General features: G+C 41.4%; 1 protein-coding gene across 3 annotated transcripts in view; it reads right to left on the bottom strand.

The window, feature by feature from the left end:
- UXS1 (UDP-glucuronate decarboxylase 1) overlaps positions 1-21,550 on the bottom strand; it is a 626,440-nt gene that overhangs the window by 199,381 nt on the left and 405,509 nt on the right. The gene's annotated exons all lie outside the window — the stretch shown is intronic.

Below are 21,550 nucleotides of genomic sequence, written 5' to 3'. Positions count from 1 at the left end.
TACTTCTATTATTAAATTTGCTTCATTCTCTTGTTATCCTTTGCTGAATGAACATCATTGCACTACTGGCAGCCAGCTGAACACATCTAGTTAGTCAATCACAAGAGAAAAAATGTGTGCAGGCACCAATCAGCAGCTAGCTTCCACTAGTGTAGGAAATATGTGTATTCTTTTCCAACAAGGGATACCAAGAGAACGAAGCACATTTGAAAATAGAAGTGAATTTAAAAATGTCTTAAAATTAATTTTTACTTTCCTATCCCTTTAATTAAACATTCTTGCCTGGCTTGAGAAAATTTGTCTCTCTCTCTCCCCCCAAAAAGCTTTAAACATTGCCATTTAGCCAAAATGAAACAAATACAACAGTACACACTCACATTTATCATGATTTTAGTTTTTATGTAGACAATGTTGAAGTAATATTTTTCTACTCAAATACATAAATACAAATTAATATCCATATATGTCTAGTTTATAAGTAGTCATTTTTATATCAAAAAAAGAGAAAACCAGAGTTCCAAAAATTAACGTTCGGATAAAAAAAAATCTGTTTTATAAATTCAAGTTTAAACATACACAGGAAAAACGAGGTCGTTGACTGCCGTAATCATAGACCTGACATAGCAAGTGCCAACAAGGTTTTAAAAACCAATAGCTTAAAGGGACACTGAACCCAATTTTTCTCTTTCATTATTCAGATAGAGCATGCAATTTTAAGCAACTTTCTAATTTACTCCTATTATCAAATTTTCTTCATTCTCTTGGTATCTTTATTTGAAATGCAAGAATGTAAGTTTAGATGCCGGCCCATTTTTGGTGAATAACCTGGGTTTTTCTTGCCGATTGGTGGATAAATTAATCCACCAGTAAAAAAGTGCTGTCCAGAGGACTGAACCAAAAAAAAAAAGCTTAGATGCCTTCTTTTTCAAATAAAGATAGCAAGTGAATGAAGAAAACTTGATAATAGAAGTAAATAGAAAGTTGCTTAAAATTGCATGCTCTATCTGAATCACAAAAGAAAAAAATTGGGTTCAGTGTCCCTTTAATCATCATTGGATACAATTGAATGTTCATTGACGGTGGATTGGTTTGGAAGCAGGAATTGCTTTAGCCTGTATTAGTGAAGAGAGTATTGTCTGTTTGGTGGAAATTTCGAAAGGACAGCAGCGTTGAACGCATCAGTGAGTTATTTACTCATACAGCTACTTGAATATTGCTTGTATCAAGAAACAGGTTGCTTTATATTAATCATCAGACTTTGTATCCACTGGGACTGGGACTCTGGGGTGTGGTTCGTTGTTCATTTTAATAGGTTTGTTTATTTTAAATGTAAATGTACTTGTGGTGTCCTATAAAGTTCTTGCAGAAAAAACAAAGCCACTGCTTCAGATAAATATCTAGCCCCAGGTTTGTCTGGTTACAGTTCATGGTCGAACGACTTTGCAGAAGAAATACTAATAAAACACAAAGTTTAGACATACAGCCTTAGTCTTTGTCCCAATATAGTATAGAAATTATATTATCTCATAGACACTTAGTGAAGAGCTATAGCCTAGTAGAGCACAAATGAATTAAAGGAACATGGAAGTTAATATTACATTTTGCGATTCAGACAGAGCACCATTTTTTAAAACTTTCTAACATGTCTGCAATCAAATATACCTCCTTCTCTTGGTTTCTTCATTGAAACTTGCCCCCTTTCCATATCTCTGCACACTATTTTAGTTCCATTTGCTCCACCAAGGATGGGATATCTCTATCTTCCTTAAAGGGATAGAAAAAACCCAAATTTGCTTTCATGATTTGGATAGAACATACAATTTTAAACGACTTTTCAATTTACTTCTATCATCAAATTTGCTTTATTCTCTTGCTATGCTTTGCAGAAGGAACAGTAATTCACAACTGTCAGCTATCTAGCGGCGGCTATATGTTTGTTTTGTCTTGTTTTATAGCTAAATGGGGGAATATACTTAGTACTTAAGAGGGGAGATTTAGAGCGGTAATAATTGGTAATAATTGTTGGCTCGATATCTATACCCTAAGGCCTGGTGAATTTGGTATTGTGAATTTGATCCACACCAGTGATAGTACCTCAGTACACAGATACAACCGCCATATCGACTTATACCTGGGAAACTTCGCTCATCATTTAATTATTCTCTTCTTATTTATTCCCACCCATTTATGTGGTTTTATATTTTTTTAATTTCGTATATATCTCGATTAAAAGTTAAGTTTTAATTATTTGTGACACCTATTCTATTTTCTCGTCAGTGAGTGCATTATGTGTGCTCTTTTTCAGTCTCCTACTGAATATTTGTTGCTAAGCTATCTGAACACATCTAATAAGCCAATCACAAGAGACAAAATGTGTGCAGGCACCAATCAACAGCTAGCGCCTAGTAGTATAGGATATGCACATATGTTTTTCAACAAGGGATATTAAGAGAATGAAGCACATTTGAAAATAGAAGTGAATTTAACTCTCTTAAAATTACATACTATATCTGAATCATGCAAGTTAAAAATTTTGAATTTCCTATCCCTTTAAAAGGACAGTGTAGTCAAAATTAAACTTTCATGAATCAGATAATGCATGCAATTTTAAACAACTTTCCAATTTATTATCAAATGCGCTTTTTTCTCTTAGTATTCTTTATTGAAAGCTAAACTAGGCAGGCTCATATGCTAATATAAGCTCTTGAAGGCCACCTCTTAGTGCATTATGATACACAGTGGTAGTTTATGCGTGCCATATAGATAACATTGTGCTCACTCCCGTAGAGTCAGCACTGATTGACTAAAATGCTAGTCTGTCAAAAGAACTGAGATAAAGTGGAAGTCTGCAGAGGCTTGGATACAGGATAAGCACAGTGATAAAAAAGTATATTAATATAACTGTGTTGTGTATGCAAAACTGGGGAATTGGTATAAAAGGGATAATCTATCTTTTAAAACAATAACAATTTTCAAGCAGACCCTTTAAGTCTGGTGAAATTTAGCTGAGCCTGCAATTTTCTACACAGAGAATAGTTAATTAGATTAAAGCACAAACTCTTTTATATCTGTCTCTAATTTACCACTGCAAAGAAGACCAGGGGCAAGATTACATATGCTGCGTCACCCGCAAAATCCGGCAAAGCCGGTTTTTATGCGGTTTTGGTATCACATATACAGCGCGGCATATAAATGCGGCGTATGTATTTCACCCGTCGCCCGCAATTTTTACTCCCATAAGCTAACATAAAACCGCTTCACAAATCGGTACCAAATATTCAGCGCAAGGACTTACGCTGCGAAAATTTGGACATTTTACAAAATTTTCACCTCACCACACATAGGCAGGCACAGCAAGACTTGCGCAGAGTATGTGAGCACTGTAACCCCCTGAAAATAGTAACACCTAACGCATGGGCAATATCTATCTAAATGTCAACCGTCAACCCCCCACATCTAATTAACCTATTAACCCCTAATCATCCAACCCCCCACAACACTATATACCTAATAAAGTGATTACCCTACAACACAATATACCTTAATAAACTATTAACCCCTGATCCGCCATTCCGCCATTCACCCATGTCGCAAAGTACCTATTAAAAATATTAATCCCTAAACCGCCATCCCCCACCAACGCAATAAACTTAAGTAACCTATTAACCCCTAATCCACCATTAACCCACATCGCAACAAACCTAATAAATCTATTAACCCTAATCCGCCAAACCCCCACAATGCAAATAACTAATTAAAGCTGGACTAAACGGAAGTGCAATTAACTTGAAGTGCTGGTCCCGGAACGCAAGCCTGAGGAACTGGAAGTGTTCCCTGTGGATTGGAAGATGAAGGAATGACTACTTCAGATCTATAGTGGTCATAAACTGCCCTTCCTGAACTAAGGGAAGGATGAACTTTCTTGTCCCCATCTTAATAAGGGGACATTTAGAAATATGTTTAAGCACTTTAGGTCCAGAACTGGACAGAAAATTCTCTCCTTCATTGGGACTACAAAAATGTTTGAATAGTATCCCAAACCTCTCTCTGCGATAGGTACTGGAACAATGACTCCAAAGAAGGACAGATCCCTTATGCATCGCAGAAAGGCTTCCCTCTTTCCTAGTCTTAAAGACAGGTTGAGAGGAGAATCTGCCCCTGGGTGGATGAGATTTGAACCTATCTTGTAACCCAGAGCTATGACTTCCAGGACCCAAGGATTCTGCACGTCCCTGAACCAAGCCTCTGAAAGAGCGACAGTCTGCCCCCTACACGATCCAAAATAGGATCGGGGGCTGCCCCTTCATGCAGACTTAGTCTCGGTGGGCTTCTTACTATTCCAGGACTGAGCCGGCTTCCAAGAACTCTTGGTTTGCTCTGACTTAGCAGAGGCCTCGGACGCTAGGCTTTTATCAGAACTAAAGAAATGAAAATATGAACTTTGTCCCTTATCTTACGGTATGAAGGCACCCTTGGCCCCTGAAACCGTGGATATAGTCAAAAACTATTTCCCTGAAATGAGAGGGCAATATCAGCACAGATACAAGAATTAGTAACCCAGAAGGCCGTAATTCTTTCCTGAAAAATGTCAAGAGAACCCTCCACCTCGATCAATTTCAAGAAGGAGACGCACCAAAAGGTAGCTGCTCCAGCAACTGCGGCGAAAAGTGACGCCATTAAAAGAAAAACAGCCGCATTCATTACTTTTGGTAAATAAAAACCTGGCCACCAGGAGGAGGCAAAGACACCACAGCCAAAGGCTGAAAAGGTGCCAGAAGAACACAACTAAGATGCCCCACATAAAGAAACGGGTGGGGGGGCTGTGGACTCTTTCCCATGGTAGAAAATTAAATGATCTGGTAAGCATAATTTATATTTTTCTTCCTAATGGGAAGGAGTCCACAGCTGCATTCATTACTTTTGGGAAAACCATACTCAAGCTAATGAGGAAACTGAATGCCAAAATGTGAGGGTACAATAGGTGGCCCATTCTGAGAACACCAAGCCTGAAACCACTACCCAACAAAAACCATGCTTTGTCCAAAGCCAAGAAAACTTTAGAAAAGGAAAGGCCCCAAGGACACTGACCAGCAGATAGTCCAGAAGCCTAGCTAGAGACCGCAAAATCGGACTCAACTGAGCCAACAGTCCTCCAGGAGACACTGTCGCCCAACAGTCGGTCCCCCACCGCTCACCCCTCACTAAAGAGGGGAACACCAGCCTAAACTCCCCAATGGATAGGGCAAGGAAGAACCAAGGGGAAACCGAAAGGTCACCACAAAATTCATAAAAGGAAAACCCCAAATAGTGAGCCCAGCTCACAAAGATCCAAATGGATCCTGACAGACAAGGGGAGGCTACACCCAGACCAAGCAGAAACCAGAGGTTTAGGACCAGGCATCTAAGCAGAGAAACCCTTCTCTTAACATCGTGCAAAGCACCAAAAGACAACTGAAGACGGAATCCTCACATTGTCAGGACTAAGAATACTAAAGTATTCAGACAAAAAAGAATGTGTAACAGACCCGGATGAAAAACCCTGAGTCAAGAACACACAGCCATTATCAGGATGGCACAGAAGAATAGCCAGCAAGAGAACAGATTGCAAAAGAAAACTCCCAGACAGAGGGCACACTCTAGGCAATCGAAGCCGCCAGACCTACACACAGGGCTCCAAAAGGGGAAGCACAACCTCAACCAGGCCCACTGCACCCCCAAGAGAGAGAGAGAGAGGTTACACCCAGAACCCAAAGGTGTATGGTATCCCTGGACCTTCTGCTTGCCAGCCCAGGGAGCTAGCTACTATGCCAACCTAGATCCTGACGATGACAACACATCTCAGAACCCACTCCCAGCCGGGCCAGCCCAAGCATCGGCAGGTCTGAAACAGGGGAACAGAAGAACCCCAACACTAGCTCAAAAACTAGTGGAAGAATGGCCACAGTCATCCCAACAGAGCACAGGTGTCAACTCGACTCCTTAGAAACAGACCCAAAGGAATCTAACAAAATGCCCATCATAGTCTCAACACGGAGCCAGCAAGACTCCAGAAGGAACGTAACAACCCCGAGAAAAAAAACCCCTCTCTGAAAGGTTAACTCTCAGTTCCAACCACCTGAATCCAAGAGAATCCCTAGAAAAAGGACCACACCTCCATAAGAAGGAGAATAAGCCCCCCACCCTAAGAAAAGGGATGGGGCCAAAAAGGCAGAGCACCTACCCACAAGACACAAAGCCACAGGCTAAAGGAGAGATCAATCTCCAACGCAGATGAACTTGGAAGGAATACCCCTAAGGAAATTAGCTTTCTAACACACATCCAGTGTGCAATAGCTGCAACAGAGACACTGCAAACCCATTTGCCTGCAGAACAGTGAATCCATAAGTTACCACAGCAAGCTGACCAAGGGAAAACCGTAAGGCGTAAGTTCAGCCCAATAAGCATCAGCACACAGACAACCTAACCAACCGGGACCAGGTCCATTAGTCCAAGTAAAATGACATAGCCCAAGTTCCCAGGAACTGGGGAACCCCAAACCAGCCCTAGAGCCAAAAAGTCCGGCAACAACTTGACAAAGGAAAACACAGAGCGAAGCCTCAGCACCCAGAAGCACCAGGGAGAAAACAGATCAGAGCCCCCAATTGTTTAAACAAACAATATCCGAGAACATAACACCCCATCTGATATAAAAAAAACAGACCACAGGGAGATATCAATGCAATATCCAGATCAACCCAGATAACAAGATAACTCGCAAGTCCAATGACACTAGAGCCCATAGACTATCAAACAGCCACAGCACAACAAGCAAGGGGATACCTCAAGGCCAAATTCACTCAAGCAAAGGTTGGACTCTGCATCACCTTCATACAAGCAAAGGATCATAGAGGGAAAAGGACGCACAGCATCCCCAGCCCCGAGCAGAGCCCAAGGAGACCACGCCCAGTCCCCCTAACAGGGAACGACTGTATCCCGGAGGGGATCCCAGGTTCCTAAAAGGAGACCTAACTCACATGGAGACAACAGAGAAAGACCAAAAGGTCTCATAAAAACAGCTAGACAGTGCACAGTCAATGTGCAATAGCTGCAGCTGGTCACATTCTGCAACCCATCCGCTGCAAGGCAGCTAAACTACCCAATAAACTACCAGCTGCTGAAAACTAAGACCAGAAGGACAATTCCCAGGGTCTCAAAAAAAGGCCAAACCGCCCAACTCGGCGGCATAAGGGCGCAAGCCCACCAACCCTCCACTACATGGGAAGCAGCTCTAGGGTCTGACAACCCCAGACACAAGAGAGAGAGACGCAGCAGAACTCCACTGACCCAGTCATCCAAATTGAAGGCTATAAGGACTGATCCTTCCTATCTCACGGACCCACCGGTCCTCTAGAATGCTTAGTTGAACACAGAGGATAACATGAGCACTCGGGAACCTCTACTGGACCAGCCAAGCAGAGCAGCGCCACGTGTCCGAACAGCTACCAGACAGAACTGAACCCAAACAGAACCAGCCTGCAATCCGGGTCCTAACCGTCAAGCCGCATAAATCCTCCTTCTGAGGGGAAGCAGGAAAACAGACAGGACATCCTATTGGATGAAAATAAAATACAAGGCAACCCCGTAGGTTAACCCAAAAGAAACAGGCCTAACGCAGGACCAGCCAAACGGAGCCCTGATCTTCCAAAAAAAACTGGAAAAGATCTAAATACATGGACAATCAGGAGATAGCATCATCCCCACATGTCTAATGAGGTGCGCCATTCGAAGAGCAGACTGAATATTCCTGTATCCGATAAGGATAGGGTGGTTCAATAACTGAAAAAACATGCCTGAGTAACACACGAAGGCGCGCAATTCTGTAATGAAAGGCGCAACACTCAGGGACAGTCGCACCCGCAGGGAACTGTACAGTCCAAGGTGGAATACCCGGGACAACAGGAGCAGGAAAGGGAAGGCACCCACTGTCCTCACACTCTATTCAATTTAGGAAATAAAGGTTCATCAGGCAATATGACCTCTGGAACCCTTGAATTTGCCAAAAACTTCCTTTAGAAGAAGCGCAAATTCCTAAAACTAAATTCTGGTTCCTCCGCAGCTGGAGGTTGAGAGGCAGCAGACTTCGACCCAGAAAGTTCATACTCTGAAGTCTCAGAAAGAACTTCATCCTCGGATAACCCTATCAGTTAAAACCAAAATGTATTTGATGTACTCTGGGAAGGAGTGCAATTTGTAACCCTTCGCTTGCGCATAGCAGGGCGAGGTAAAGCATTAAGGCCACAGAGACTGCCATCTGAACTGCGCAGTAACGTCTGGAGAAAAAAAAAAAGGCCCCCTCCAGATGGAGGATCCGCAATGCTACGGGAAAACTGTATGTGTATAGAGATAACAATGTAGGGTACGCACCTCACTGGACGACAACTCCTCAGAGGTGGACGGCTCCGTGGTAATAAACATGTTTGATATTATCACATTATCAAGGCATATGGAACATAATTATCACATTATCAAGGCTAATGGAACATAATTCAGAGGGGGAACTAGGGCCTCCTCACTATAAAAACAGAAATTACCCTTTAGGAATAGAGGGAGTGCCCTCTAAAAAGTAACAGAATCCTACATCGCTAGTGCAATAACCGGAGAACTAGAGAAATAAAACATTTTATTTTATAAAAAAAAACAGCACCCTTATACCCCAATGGTTGGGGCACTCACCACCTCCTATGACCCAGACAGTACAGAGATTTATGACTCCTCTCTTATAGTCTGGTCAGGAAAGAGGGAATGAATCACATAGTGCACAATGCAGGACTGTCCCTGCTATGAGAGAAAGCGTGCCAAGCTTGTAAGCTGCATGGCTCTCAAAGTGAAAGTGAAACCTGTATATTCCATAACAGCCTATGAGTCTAACATCTCACACATAAAGCAGCAAAAAAACAAATAAACATATAAGATAATTGTAGCGGAGAGGCAGTAGGATCCGCAATATCTTTTAGTTAGGCAGAGACATCCTCATCTTAAAAATGTCGTCTAAATAATTCAGTCCAAGTTTAAGTCTAAATCAGCTATTTATTTTGCTTCTAGCCACTGCTTAAAAACTGATGCAACAACTACAACTGCTAACAACAACTGTCTTAGACAATACAGTTACTCAAAACTAACAGTTACTCAAAACTGAAGTTAACCCCTCCAGTATTGTTGGATTTGCACCCTGTACCTATAATGGGCACAGGGTGACTTAACATAATGCCCGAATCCATAATCCGTAGGGAGATTGACAGAGGGGTCTGTCACATGGCCCCCTCCTGGTGGGACACTCCGGCAGACCCGGCTTGACCCTTTGGCGGGTCAACTTGGGGATGACCGGACTAGGAGGTGGTAGGAATGTCAGTTTATCAGGACAATCCATCTGCATTCCCATTATGAGAGAGAATTCCTGTCCGTATAAATAAGGGTTCAACTTATTCAGTGCCCAGACCAGGGCTAAACATTCCTTCAAGTTTTTGTTTTCAGAGATGCTTCTTTCCAGTTGGAGACAAATCTCATCAGCTTCTTTACGAGTTTTTTGTAATGCTCTTTAAAGGTATCCACAAGTCCTTCATACTGACGTAGGGTGCCCTTGAGTTGCTGCACCTCACTATGAACCAGCGTCAGCTTCTCCTCCAGTGTCGCTAAGTTTGTCTTTAATGTTTCATGTTCCACTCTAAAGCTGGTGTTGTCTGCGGTCTGTTGGTGCAGCTTGTCTAGCAGAGATTCCCGTTCTAAACGCGCTTTTTCCTCTGTGCTCCTCTTTTCTCCCGCTAGCACCATTACGTGACTGTTTAACGTGACCATTTCATCCTCTACTTGACTCTTCTCCTTCATCAGCGCTTTGTAACGGGACTCCCACGTATCAATAGTGGACAGAGATTTACTGAGCTCAGCGTCCTGGGGCTCAGCAGCAGGTGGGTCAGTCTCTGTGGCACGGATCTGGGCACGGGTAGTCACAGGGTTAACATTGGCGGGACCCATGGGAGCGTAGGCAGAAACAAGGGGGGCCAAGTTATTTCCAAGGAGAACATCAGCTGGTAAGTTCTTCATGATCCCCACATTCACATGTCTAGAGCCCACTCCCCAATCCAAATGTAACCGGGCAACAGGTAGGCGGAACACAGCGCCCCCTGCTACCCTCACAGCCACAGTGTCTTCGGTGTGCTGGTTCTCACACACCAAGTTCTTTTGGAGCAAGGTCATGGTAGCACCAGTATCCCGTAGACCACTGACCTCCTTCCCATTCACTTTAACCAGTTGCCGGTGCTGTTGCCGGTTATCCCGGTGGGCAGCTTGCACGGGGTCTGCTTCATGTAGGATGCCCCAACATTCTTCCTCCTCTACACAGTAGGCAGCATGCTGAGGGTTACGTCAGTTTCCGCCGGCGGGTGTTCTCCAGGACTGTGCTTGGTTCGCTGTGTTTAGGGGACACTCTGGTCTTTTGTGCCCTAGTTGCTTACATCCAAAGCACCGAATAGGCTGTGAGTAATCCCGTGAGTTGAACCGGGCTGTCTGAGGATAGTTCGTGGCTGAAGGCAGTGTGGTAGAGTGGTGCGCCGGGGGTTGGTAACTGGTAGCTGCTGGGGTGACTGTGGGTCTGTACTAAACTCTGGCAGGGATCTTAGTGGTAGCAGTGTCCAGTTTGCGGGCATCCGTATACTCATCTGCCAGGCGAGCAGCTTCATGCAGGGTGGAGGGTTTACGGTCCCGAACCCACTCTCTAACTCCTGCGGATAACTTGTTGAAGCAATGTTCCAACAGGAATAGCTGCAGCACCTCTTCCCCAGATACGGCTTGGCACCCAGCTATCCAGTGAGCTGCTGTGCGGTGCACCTTACATGCCCACTCGACGTAGGAATCTCCAGCTAGTTTAACAGTGTCTCTGAACCGCCTCCTGTATGCCTCCGGTGTAATCGCATACCTGGAGAGCAGAGTCTCTTTTACAACGTTATAATCCCTTACTTCCTCATCTGGAATGGCCCGAAAAGCCTCGCTGGCCCGGCCGGATAATTTTCTGGATAATATTGTGACCCAGTCTTCTGCGGGTACCTTGTGTAGTGCACATTGTCTCTCAAAATCCGCAAGGTACCCATCAATCTCTCCTTCTGTTTCCAGGAAGTTTTTAAAAGCTGCAAAATGTAGCTCTCTCTTTTCAACTGGGGTTGCTGTGACTTGGGCTGCTACAGCGCCGCTTTGGCCAAGTAGGTTGGCCTCCACAGCGGCTATGACCCGGTCAATAATTTTGGCAGTCGGGTTGGGGCCATAATGTGCCAGTCTTATTTTAACCGCCCGGGCAAAGCTTGATTCTTTGGGAGTTCTGTCTGATATGCTGGGCTCATTGGATCCTTCGGGCCATGGTACCCCATCCATCTCGGTCAGTATTGTAATAATCTCCCTCTTCCTGAGGTTACTGGCTTGTCTGCCCCGTTGTTCTAGCAGGTCTTTAAGGGTGGCTCTTTTCAGCATTTCATACTGTATTCCCATTAGGTCCGGATGTGTAGTTGCTCTTCTGGGCTATGAGGACTAACCCGTCGCTTGCCACCAATTGTAGCGGAGAGGCAGTAGGATCTTTTAGTTAGACATCCTCATCTTAAAAATGTCGTCTAAATAATTCAGTTCAAGTTTAAGTCTAAATCAGCTATTTATTTTGCTTCTTGCCACTGCTTAAAAACTGGTGCAATAACTACAACTGCTAACAACAACTGTCTTAGACAATACAGTTACTCAAAACTAAGTTACTCAAAACTGAAGTTAACCCCTCCAGTACTGTTGGATTTGAACCCTGTACCTATAATGGGCACAGGGTGACTTAACATAATGCCCGAATCCATAATCCGTAGGGAGGTTGACAGAGGGGTCTGTCACAATAATTATTCCCCCCTGTTCAATAATCCCCCTAAGGAGATATTAACCTTTGATTCTATAAAGATAAAAGGCGCCACACTGTGACCCTGTCTTCTGTGTTAACATAATATAATAAAAAAAGAAACGATCTTACCAGAATCTACACCGTGGAACAGGAACATGGCCCTTTAATTGTGACAGGTTAGTAGCTTTGCTGCTAACATGGACTTGAGTGTAAAAAGGAGGCAGCGAAACTCGTCAACGCCGATTGCTAAAGGAGCTGTTAATATGAGTCGGGATGGCGTCGCAAAGGGAAGCCCCCCCTGCATCTCCGGACTCTAACGTTCACCCAGGCCCTCTAGTTGAGAAGCTTAAAGGGCTACTTAAACTCCTGTACCATTGCGAAGAGTAGAACCATTCATAAGAGACAAAAAAATTCTGACACATCTCTGCCAACCTCCTGGGACGAAAGACAAAGAATGACTGGGGAATGAGGGAAGTCGGAGGAGTATTTAAGCCTTTGGCTGGGGTGTCTTTGCCTCCTCCTGGTGACCAGGTTCTTATTTCCCAAAAGTAATGAATGCGGCTGTAGACTCTTTCCCATTAGGAAAAAAATATCCCCTAGATTGAAACACCCTCTTTAAAAGAGTTTCCATCATTATATCCGGCGGCTCTATGAACGACGAATTATACTCTTTGGGGCTAGTAAAAAAAAAGCACCAACCAAGTAGAGATGGGAAAAAGAAAAACCTACCCTCATAGAGAGCCCGGAACCGGGATCCTTAAAAGGCAGACGAAGGGGAAGAGGAATCTAATCCGGTCCCACTCGTCCTTAATAATGATTTCCATCAAATTTAGAACCCAGAGGTTTGTCTGGCAGCTCGGCCTTTGAAACCTCTAATGTAGTCAAAAGTCCTTTAATAGAAAATGTAAACGTTGTGTCCATAATCTAAAAACTGGATCCTCCACAGGCGGAGGATTATAGGCAGAAGACTTCAACCCTTAATGTTCATTTTCTGAAGTTTCAGAGAGAACCTCATCCTCGGATAACTGATCAGATATATCCGACAAATTACATGATGCCTCCTGGGCAGGAGTGCAAGATTTAACCTTTTGTTTGCGCTTAGCAGTGCGAGGGAAAGCACTAATGGCCGCAGACACCGCCGTATGAAACTGCACAGTAACATCTGGTGAAAAAAAAGCCCCTTCCAGATGAAGGATTAGCAGTGCAATGGGAAGCTGCATGTGTATAAAAAAAGATGCATGTAGGGTGTGCATCTCACTGGATGCGAACTCCTAAGAGGTAGGCGGCTCAGTGGTATCAAACATGTCAACCTTATTTGATATAATCTCCTTATCAAAAGGCATATGGAACATAATTGAGAGGGTGGATATGATATGAAACTGCGCAATGATATGTAATAACTGTGCAAAAAAATTGATTGCGAAAAAGATCATAATGCGTGACTTGTAATCTTGCCCTAACACTTTAATCCGCTCTCTCCTCATCTGCCGCCTTGATTACTACAACTCCATCCTCTGTGGCCTCCCTAGCTGCCGTCTATCTCCTTACAATCAATAATAAATGCATCTGCCAGGCTAATCTTCCTTACACGGCGCCCTCATCTGCTGCACCTCTCTGCCAGTCCCTTCACTGACTCCCTCTAACCTCCAGAATACAACACAAACCCTATATCTCCAACCTAGTCCCCAGATGACCTCCTTCTCTCCTCCTCTCTTCTTACTTCCTCTCATTCCAATCTACAAGACTTCTCCAGACTGGCCCATATTTTGTGGAACTCTCTGCCTCACTCCGCAAGACTCTCCCCTAGTTTTCAAACTTTCAAGAGCTCCTTAAAGACTATAATGTTTAGGGACCTGTAGAAGAAAACAGAAGCGCCACATGGCCTAGCACTGTATATATTTGTATGATATTGTGCATTCAATTTTTCACACACAATTAGTAGAGCAGCTCTCTTGGTACAAGTGGATCAGGCTGGAATCAAACAGTCACCAAGCAGACTGACCTCTGGTATAGCTCCAACCACAGTGGATCAGGATACTATGTCCCAAAGATTTAAACACCATTAAGTGAGGTGTAAAAGATCAAAGATGGTATAACAGCAGGTGGTAAGTTCAAAACTTACTTTATTAAAAAATAATAAAAACAGCAACACGTTTCTCAGCCAACCAGTGGCTGCTTCATCAGGCTTAATACAATGGGTACAATACACTTGCTATATATACCATACGAATAATCAATACAATGAACAACACCTGTGAGGGGTGTCAACCAATTTAAAAACATCAAGGTAACCAACATAAACAGTCTGTCCATATAGTATCAAAACAGACAATACATAAAATACAGTAATCAGTACATATATAACCTTATTGTGATAGTTAAACATATTGAAAGTGTGTCAAAAACAACACTTGATTCAATGATCTGACATCTCAAATGAGATCAAACGCCAAACTTTGTCTATTAGAAAATGCCACTAATCTTTGTGTGTATTCAGGATGATAGTAATAATCTACATTGAAAACATGTGTGGCAACAGTATCATGCCTCATATGTGATATTGATCTTATTCACACAATCAAAATAGGGTAGAACTGGTAAATATCAAAGGGAGTGAAAAAAAAAAACGTATAAAAAAGGTAAACAAGTGAAACGGCTTTAAAAGAACTTTGTAGTTTTAGTACTTACTGTGTGTGAGTATGAAACACAAACTCACGTTGCTGGGAGGAGGATGGGCCAAATATGGGTTGAGTGCACATTGTGCCGTGATAGGGAGAACTGTGGTGAGCGTCACTGCAAACAGATCCTCCCCTCAGTGACGAAGTATGTGTGACTGTGTAGACCAAAAAGAATATATGATGACGTAGGGAGAAGGGGGAAGGACCTAAAATGTTTGTGATGTGCAATGATACAGTAACATCACTAAACCCTCCCCTCAGTTATGTATTATGTTTGGGAGGTGTGAAATATATGAACCAATGGGCTATTATAACAGAGTGTTTAAACGGCTGGGGGAAAAGATACGATTTCCAGTAGTGGCTACAGAAGGGGAACAAGGGAGCCAATGATGGACTTCATATTAATAAACTTAATATATTGTATAACTCGTTCTGCCGCCTTGTGCTACAATGTAACTACAGGACCCACCATTGTGGCATGCTAAAAGAACTAAACTGGCTGTCGCTGGAATCCAGACACACCCTCCATCTTAACTGCCTTGTGTTTAAGAGCCTTTCTGGGAAGCTCCCACCCTACCTGAGCAGAATGCTCTCCCCGGCTGTTCCCACCTCCTATAACCTCCGATCCTGTACCAGCACATTATTTAGTTTGCCTCAATACAAAAAGAAAGCAGCTCCATCCTACAGAGTACCACAATTATGGAACGACCTCCCGCACACTTTCAAACCTTCCCCAAGCCTAAAATCCTTTAAGAGATCCCTCTCTACATATCTCAAAACAGAATGCATCTGTCATGGTTGATTATATATTTTATTTAGTGAAAAATCCTTTGAAAGATTGGATGATATGTCTCCCTTGACCACTGGTGCACATTGTGATATAGCCTTTGATGAAGCTAAGGATTATTTGTCCCTCCTAGAATTAGAAATGGAAACATACAAAAACAATATTGGTTTGATCAAAGGTAGTGTGGGTTTCAAACCACAATCCGTTTTTTATCCTACTAAAAGTAGGGGGGAAGTTTTAAAAAGCTTTCATAATCGTGTAGAAACTGATTTAAAAACATTGTATTCACAGATTCAGTTAGAAAGGGGTACTAACAATCTATCCTTTGTGCAAAGGCAAGCACTACAATCATTACGTGAGAAAGATGATCTTGTATATAGAAATGCTGATAAAGGAGGCAATACAGTTATTATGTGGAAAAAAGATTATGTTAAAGAAGCAGAGAGACAGCTTGCTGATGAAGAAGTATATTGCAGGCTATTTAATAACCCTACTAGGATTTTCCAGGGACTTGTGTATGATATATTGGATGATGCCAGAGAGGAGGGCATCATAGATGATTCAACATTTGAATATCTGTTTGTATCTGATCCGGTGATACCTATTTTTCACCATTTGCCGAAAGTACACAAGTCCCTGGAAAATGTACAGGGGAGACCCATAGTCTCAAGAATAGGTTCTCCTTTTGAGAATCTTTCTTCTTGGATAGACTCATTTTTACAGCCACTGTTCAAACTTATTCCCAGCTTTCTGAGAGACACTAAACATCTCTTGAGATTATTAGAATATGAAGAATGGTGTGATGGATATTTATGGATAACAGTGGATGTGGTAGGGCTCTACTCTTATATTCCACATGACAGAGGTCTTACAGCAGTAAGATTTTTTCTTGACCGATTTACCAATTATGATGAACCCTTTAAAGAATGTGTTATTAGGGTGACTAAATTTTTGTTAAATTACAATTACTTTCTATTTGATGGGGGTTACTATCTCCAGAAGCGTGGGACAGCTATGGGGGCTAAGTTTTGCCCCCTCCTATGCCAACCTTTTTATGGGTTGGTGGGAGCTGTCCCACGTTTATGGAGATGGTAACCCCTATAAAAACCACTTCCATTTTTATCATCGATATATAGATGATCTTATTTTTATCTGGAAGGGTTCCATTTTTGAGGTTGAAGGTTTCATCAAATACTTGAATTCCAACAATGTGGGTTTACAGTTCACCTACGGTTGGATTGGAACAGATATCATATTTGGATGTGGTTTTAAGAGGGGACATCATGAAAAGGAAAATCACAAGTGAACTTTATTGTAAACCTTTGCAATCTAATACTATCCTCCACGCTGATAGCTCACACCCTAAGCATACAGGCTTTGGAATCATCAAAGGAGAATGTATTAGAATGAAAAGGAACTGTTCAGAGGCTAATGTTTTTGAAGCAGAATGTTTAAAGCTTAAGCAGCGTTTTTTGGATAGAGGCTACAGGAGTGAGGTCATAGACAAGGCAATAGCCCAAACAGCAGATCTCGATAGGAGAGAACTACTATCAGATCAAAGGAAGTGCAAGAGAGTACATAAGATAAGCCAACCTTTATAACTAAATATAGTAGACAGTATGGCAAAATTGTTAAAATTGTGGAAAAGCATTTTTCTATTTTGAAAGGAGACAATGTATTATATGACATTGTTAAAGGAGAGTGTTGCTTTGTATCTAAGCGTAATCGCACACTAGGAAATTATCTCTCTCCTAGTGTAGTCAATTCCAAGAAACCTACAGATAGTAGTTGGCTAGTGTGTAAAGGATGCTATAAATGCAATAATGTCACTTGCAAAGCTTGTGGACATACTCTAGTTTCCAGGCAGTTCCAGTCATATGTTTCTCAGAGAGTTTATGAGGCTACAAGTTGCACCAATTGTAGGTCAAAATACGTTGTTTATATGGCTCAGTGCATAGAATGCAGGATGCAGTATGTGGGTATGACCACTAGGGAGGTGAGAGTACGGATTAGAGAGCATCTTATTGATATCTCTACCTCTACTCCCTGCTCTGCACTGGCAGCACATTTTATAACACAACATAATGAAGATGTTAAATCATTTAAGTGGCAGGTTATTGAGAAAGTAAGTTTAAAGGACAGAGGGGGGAACCTAGATACGCTATTATCTAAACGTGAAGCGTTTTGGATATTTTCATTACAGACACGTTTGCCATTAGGCTTTAATACTGAGGCAGACCTGATAAATGTATGGATATAATATGCTTATGACTATCCTCAACTTTTTCCTCCTTATACTCCTCATATGTAAATTACTGTACGCAGGGAATAAAATATATGTTAAGGGATAAACTCTCTACTCATGTTTGCCATTAGGCTTCAATAATGAGGCAGACCTGATAAATGTATGGAAATAATATGCTTATGACTATCCCCAACGTTTTCCTCCTTATACTTCTTCCATGTAAATTATTGTATGCAGGGATTAAAATATATGTTAAGGGATAAATTCTCTTTTTTACTTCAGCTAGTTAGTTATTTAGCAGAGAAGGAAAATAAGGCTTAGCAACTATTACAAGTGTGGAGAGGTTAAGTTTAGGAAATAAGTACATAAAGGGTTAACCTGTATAATCAATTATGCAATGATGTAACTTGTTTGTTAGCCAATCAGTAATGAGTTAAGCCTTTAAAAGTGATGTTGGCTGGTAATAAGATTAAAACTTCTGATGACGGCGTAAGCCGAAACGCGTCAAGCCCTTGTCTGACACTTGCAGGTGTTTATTTTATCTGTATCCATGTTGTAAATAAAGTGTTCAAGAAGATTTCACAAAACCATGAGCACCGCTGTTTGATTTTTTCCATTATATATTTCCTACCTGTTCTATGTTAAATTTTGCATATATTATGTATTAATATTGTTTCTGTATTTTATTGTACCCTATTGTAACAATGCAATGTTTTGTGGACCCAGGACATGCTTGAAAACAAGAGAATACGTTATGTTAGTTAAGTGTGTGGGTGTGAAAATCATATGATTAAAAATACTATTGGGTATACAGAATGTAGAGATGGGTTAACAGTGTCTTAAATAACATATAAATAACATGAAAAGTTAAACTCAGTAAAAATGCAAAGGGGTTATATATGTGAATGGGGGTCAGATTCTCTATGTGTTAAAAATAATAGTGATACTAATAATAGATGTCCTTCATAGTTTCTGTGTATCATTCAGAAGTGCATGATACAGTAAAGTATTAGTGATTTTACAGTTAAGTTGTTTGAGGGAGCTTGCGAATAAAAGGCTAGATTTAGAGTTTTGTCGGTAAAGACCTGCGTAGCTAACGCAGCTTTTTTTCCTACCGCTGCTTCCAAACAACGCTGGTATTTAGAGAGTTGTCTGAAGGGCTGCGTTAGGCTCCAAAAAGGGAGCGTTGAGCCTAATTTACCGCCACTTCAACCCTCAATACCAGCATTGCTTACAGTAGCGGTAAGCTGGCAAAACGTGCTCGTGCACGATTCCCCCATAGGAAACAATGGGGCAGTTTGGGCTTAAAAAAAACCTAACACCTGCAAAAAAGCAGCGTTAAGCTCCCAACGCAGCCCCATTGTTTCCTATGGGGAAATACTTTCTAAGTCTGCACCTAACACCCTAACATGAACCCCGAGTCTAAACACCCCTAACCTTACACTTATTAACCCCTAATCTGCCGACCCCGCTATCGCTGACACCTGCATTACACAATTAACCCCTAATCTGACGCTCTGGACACCGCCGCCACCTACATTATACCTATGAACCCCTAATCTGCTGGCCCCAACATCGCCGACACCTACATAATATTTATTAACCCCTAATCTAACCCCCCCCCAACGTCGCCGCCACCTAACTTCAAGTATTAACCCCTAATCTGCCGACCGGACCTCGCCGCTACTATAATAAATGTATTAACCCCTAAAGCTAAGTCTAACCCTAACACCCCCCTAAACTTAAATATAATTTTAATCTAACAAAATAAATTAACTCTTATTAACTAAACTATTCATATTTAAAACCAAATACTTACCTGTAAAATAAACCCTAATATAGCTACAATATAACAAATAATTATATTGTAGCTATTTTAGGATTTATATTTATTTTACAGGCAACTTTATATTTATTTTAACTAGGTACAATAGCTATTAAATAGTTATTAACTATTTAATAGCTACCTAGTTAAAATAATTACAAAATTACCTGTAAAATAAATCCTAACCTAAGTTACAATTAAACCTAACACTACACTATCATTAAATTAATTAAATAAATTAGCTACCAATACCTACAATTAAATACAATTAAATAAACTAAACTAAATTACAAAAAAACAAACAAACACTAAATTACAGAAAATAAAAAAATATTACAAGAATTTTAAACTAATTACACCTAATCTAAGCCCCCTAATAAAATTTAAAAAAAAACAAAATAATAAAAGTCCCTACCCTATTCTACATTACAAAGTAATCAGCTCTTTACCATCCCTTAAAAGGGCTTTCTTTCATGTAATTGGCAAGAGTCCATGAGCTATTGATGTATGGGATATACATTCCTACCAGGAGGGGCAAAGTTTCCCAAACCTCAAAATGCCTATAAATACACCCCTCACCACACCCACAATTCAGTTTTACAAACTTTGTCTCCCATGGAGGTGGTGAAGTAAGTTTGTGCTAGATTTCTACGTTGATATGCGCTTCGCGGCAGGCTGAAGCCCGGTTTTCCTCTCAGAGTGCAGTGAATGTCAGAGGGATGTGAAGGGAGTATTGCCTATTGAATACCATGGTCTTCCTCTAGGGGATCTATTTCATTGGTTCTCTGTTATCGGTCGTAGAGATTTCTTCTCCTACCTCCCTTTTCAGATCGACGATATACTCTTATATTCCATTACTACTGATTCTCGTTTCAGTACTGGTTTGGCTATCTACTTTATGTAGATGAGTGTCTTTGGGTAAGTAAGTCTTATTTTTATTTATGACACTCTCAGCTATGGTTTGGCACTTTATATGTAAAGTTCTAAATATATGTTTTATAATATATTTGCCATGATTCAGGTCAATCAGTTTATTTTCCTTCTTTCAGACTGTCTGTTTAATTTTTTGGGAAAATGCATATGCATTAATTAATTTTTCTTACCTAAAATTTTCATTGAATTTTTTCCTCTAAATTGTGGGCTGTTAAGCTCGCGGGTGCAAAAACTGCTAGAATTTATTGCGTAATTTTTGGCGCGAGACTTTTTTGGCGCGAAATTACGTTTGACATAATAAGTTATTTTGTTCTCAGTTGGATTCTATAATTTCAACTGTCACTGGGGGGAAAGGAGCTTTTTTGCCTCAGGATAAAAAATCTAAGGGTAAATATAGGGCTGCTAATCATTTTCGTTCCTTTCGTCAGAATAAGGAACAGAAGCCTGACCCTTCCCCTAAAGGAACGGTCTCCGTTTGGAAACCATCTCCAGTCTGGAAAAAATCCAAGCCTTTTAGGAAATCAAAACCAGCTCCCAAGTCCACATGAAGGTGCGGCCCTCATTCCAACACAGCTGGTAGGGGGCAGGTTACGATTTTTCAAAGATGTTTGGATCAGTTCGATTCAAAATCAATGGATTCAGAACATTGTTTCTCAAGGGTACAGAATAGGTTTCAAGATAAGACCGCCTGTGAGAAGATTCTCTCTCTCACGCATTCCAGTAAACCCAGTAAAGGCTCAGGCTTTTCTGAAATGTGTTTCAGACCTGGAGTCAGCTGGGGTAATTGTGCCAGTTCCAGATCTGGAACGGGGTCTGGGGTTTTATTCAAATCTGTTCATTGTACCGAAGAAAGAGAATTCTTTCAGACCAGTTCTGGATCTAAAAATATTGAATCATTATGTAAGGATACCAACATTCAAAATGGTGACTATAAGGACTATTCTGCCTTTTGTTCAGCAATATGTCCACAATAGACTTACAGGATGCATATCTTCATATTCCTATTCATCTTCCTTTTGGCCTAGCAACAGCTCCAAGGATCTTTTCAAAGGTTCTCGGTGCCCTTCTCTCTGTAATCAGAGAACAGGGTATTGCGGTATTTCCTTATTTGGACGATATCTTGGTACTTGCTCAGTCTTTACATTCTGCAGAATCTCATACGAATCAACTTGTGTTGTTTCTTCA

The sequence above is a fragment of the Bombina bombina genome, chromosome 3 (genome assembly GCF_027579735.1).
Source record: "Bombina bombina isolate aBomBom1 chromosome 3, aBomBom1.pri, whole genome shotgun sequence".
In the NCBI taxonomy this organism is placed as follows: domain Eukaryota; kingdom Metazoa; phylum Chordata; class Amphibia; order Anura; family Bombinatoridae; genus Bombina; species Bombina bombina.
Note: the sequence above shows the minus strand (reverse complement) of the source record. Positions and strands in the feature narration are given on the sequence as shown.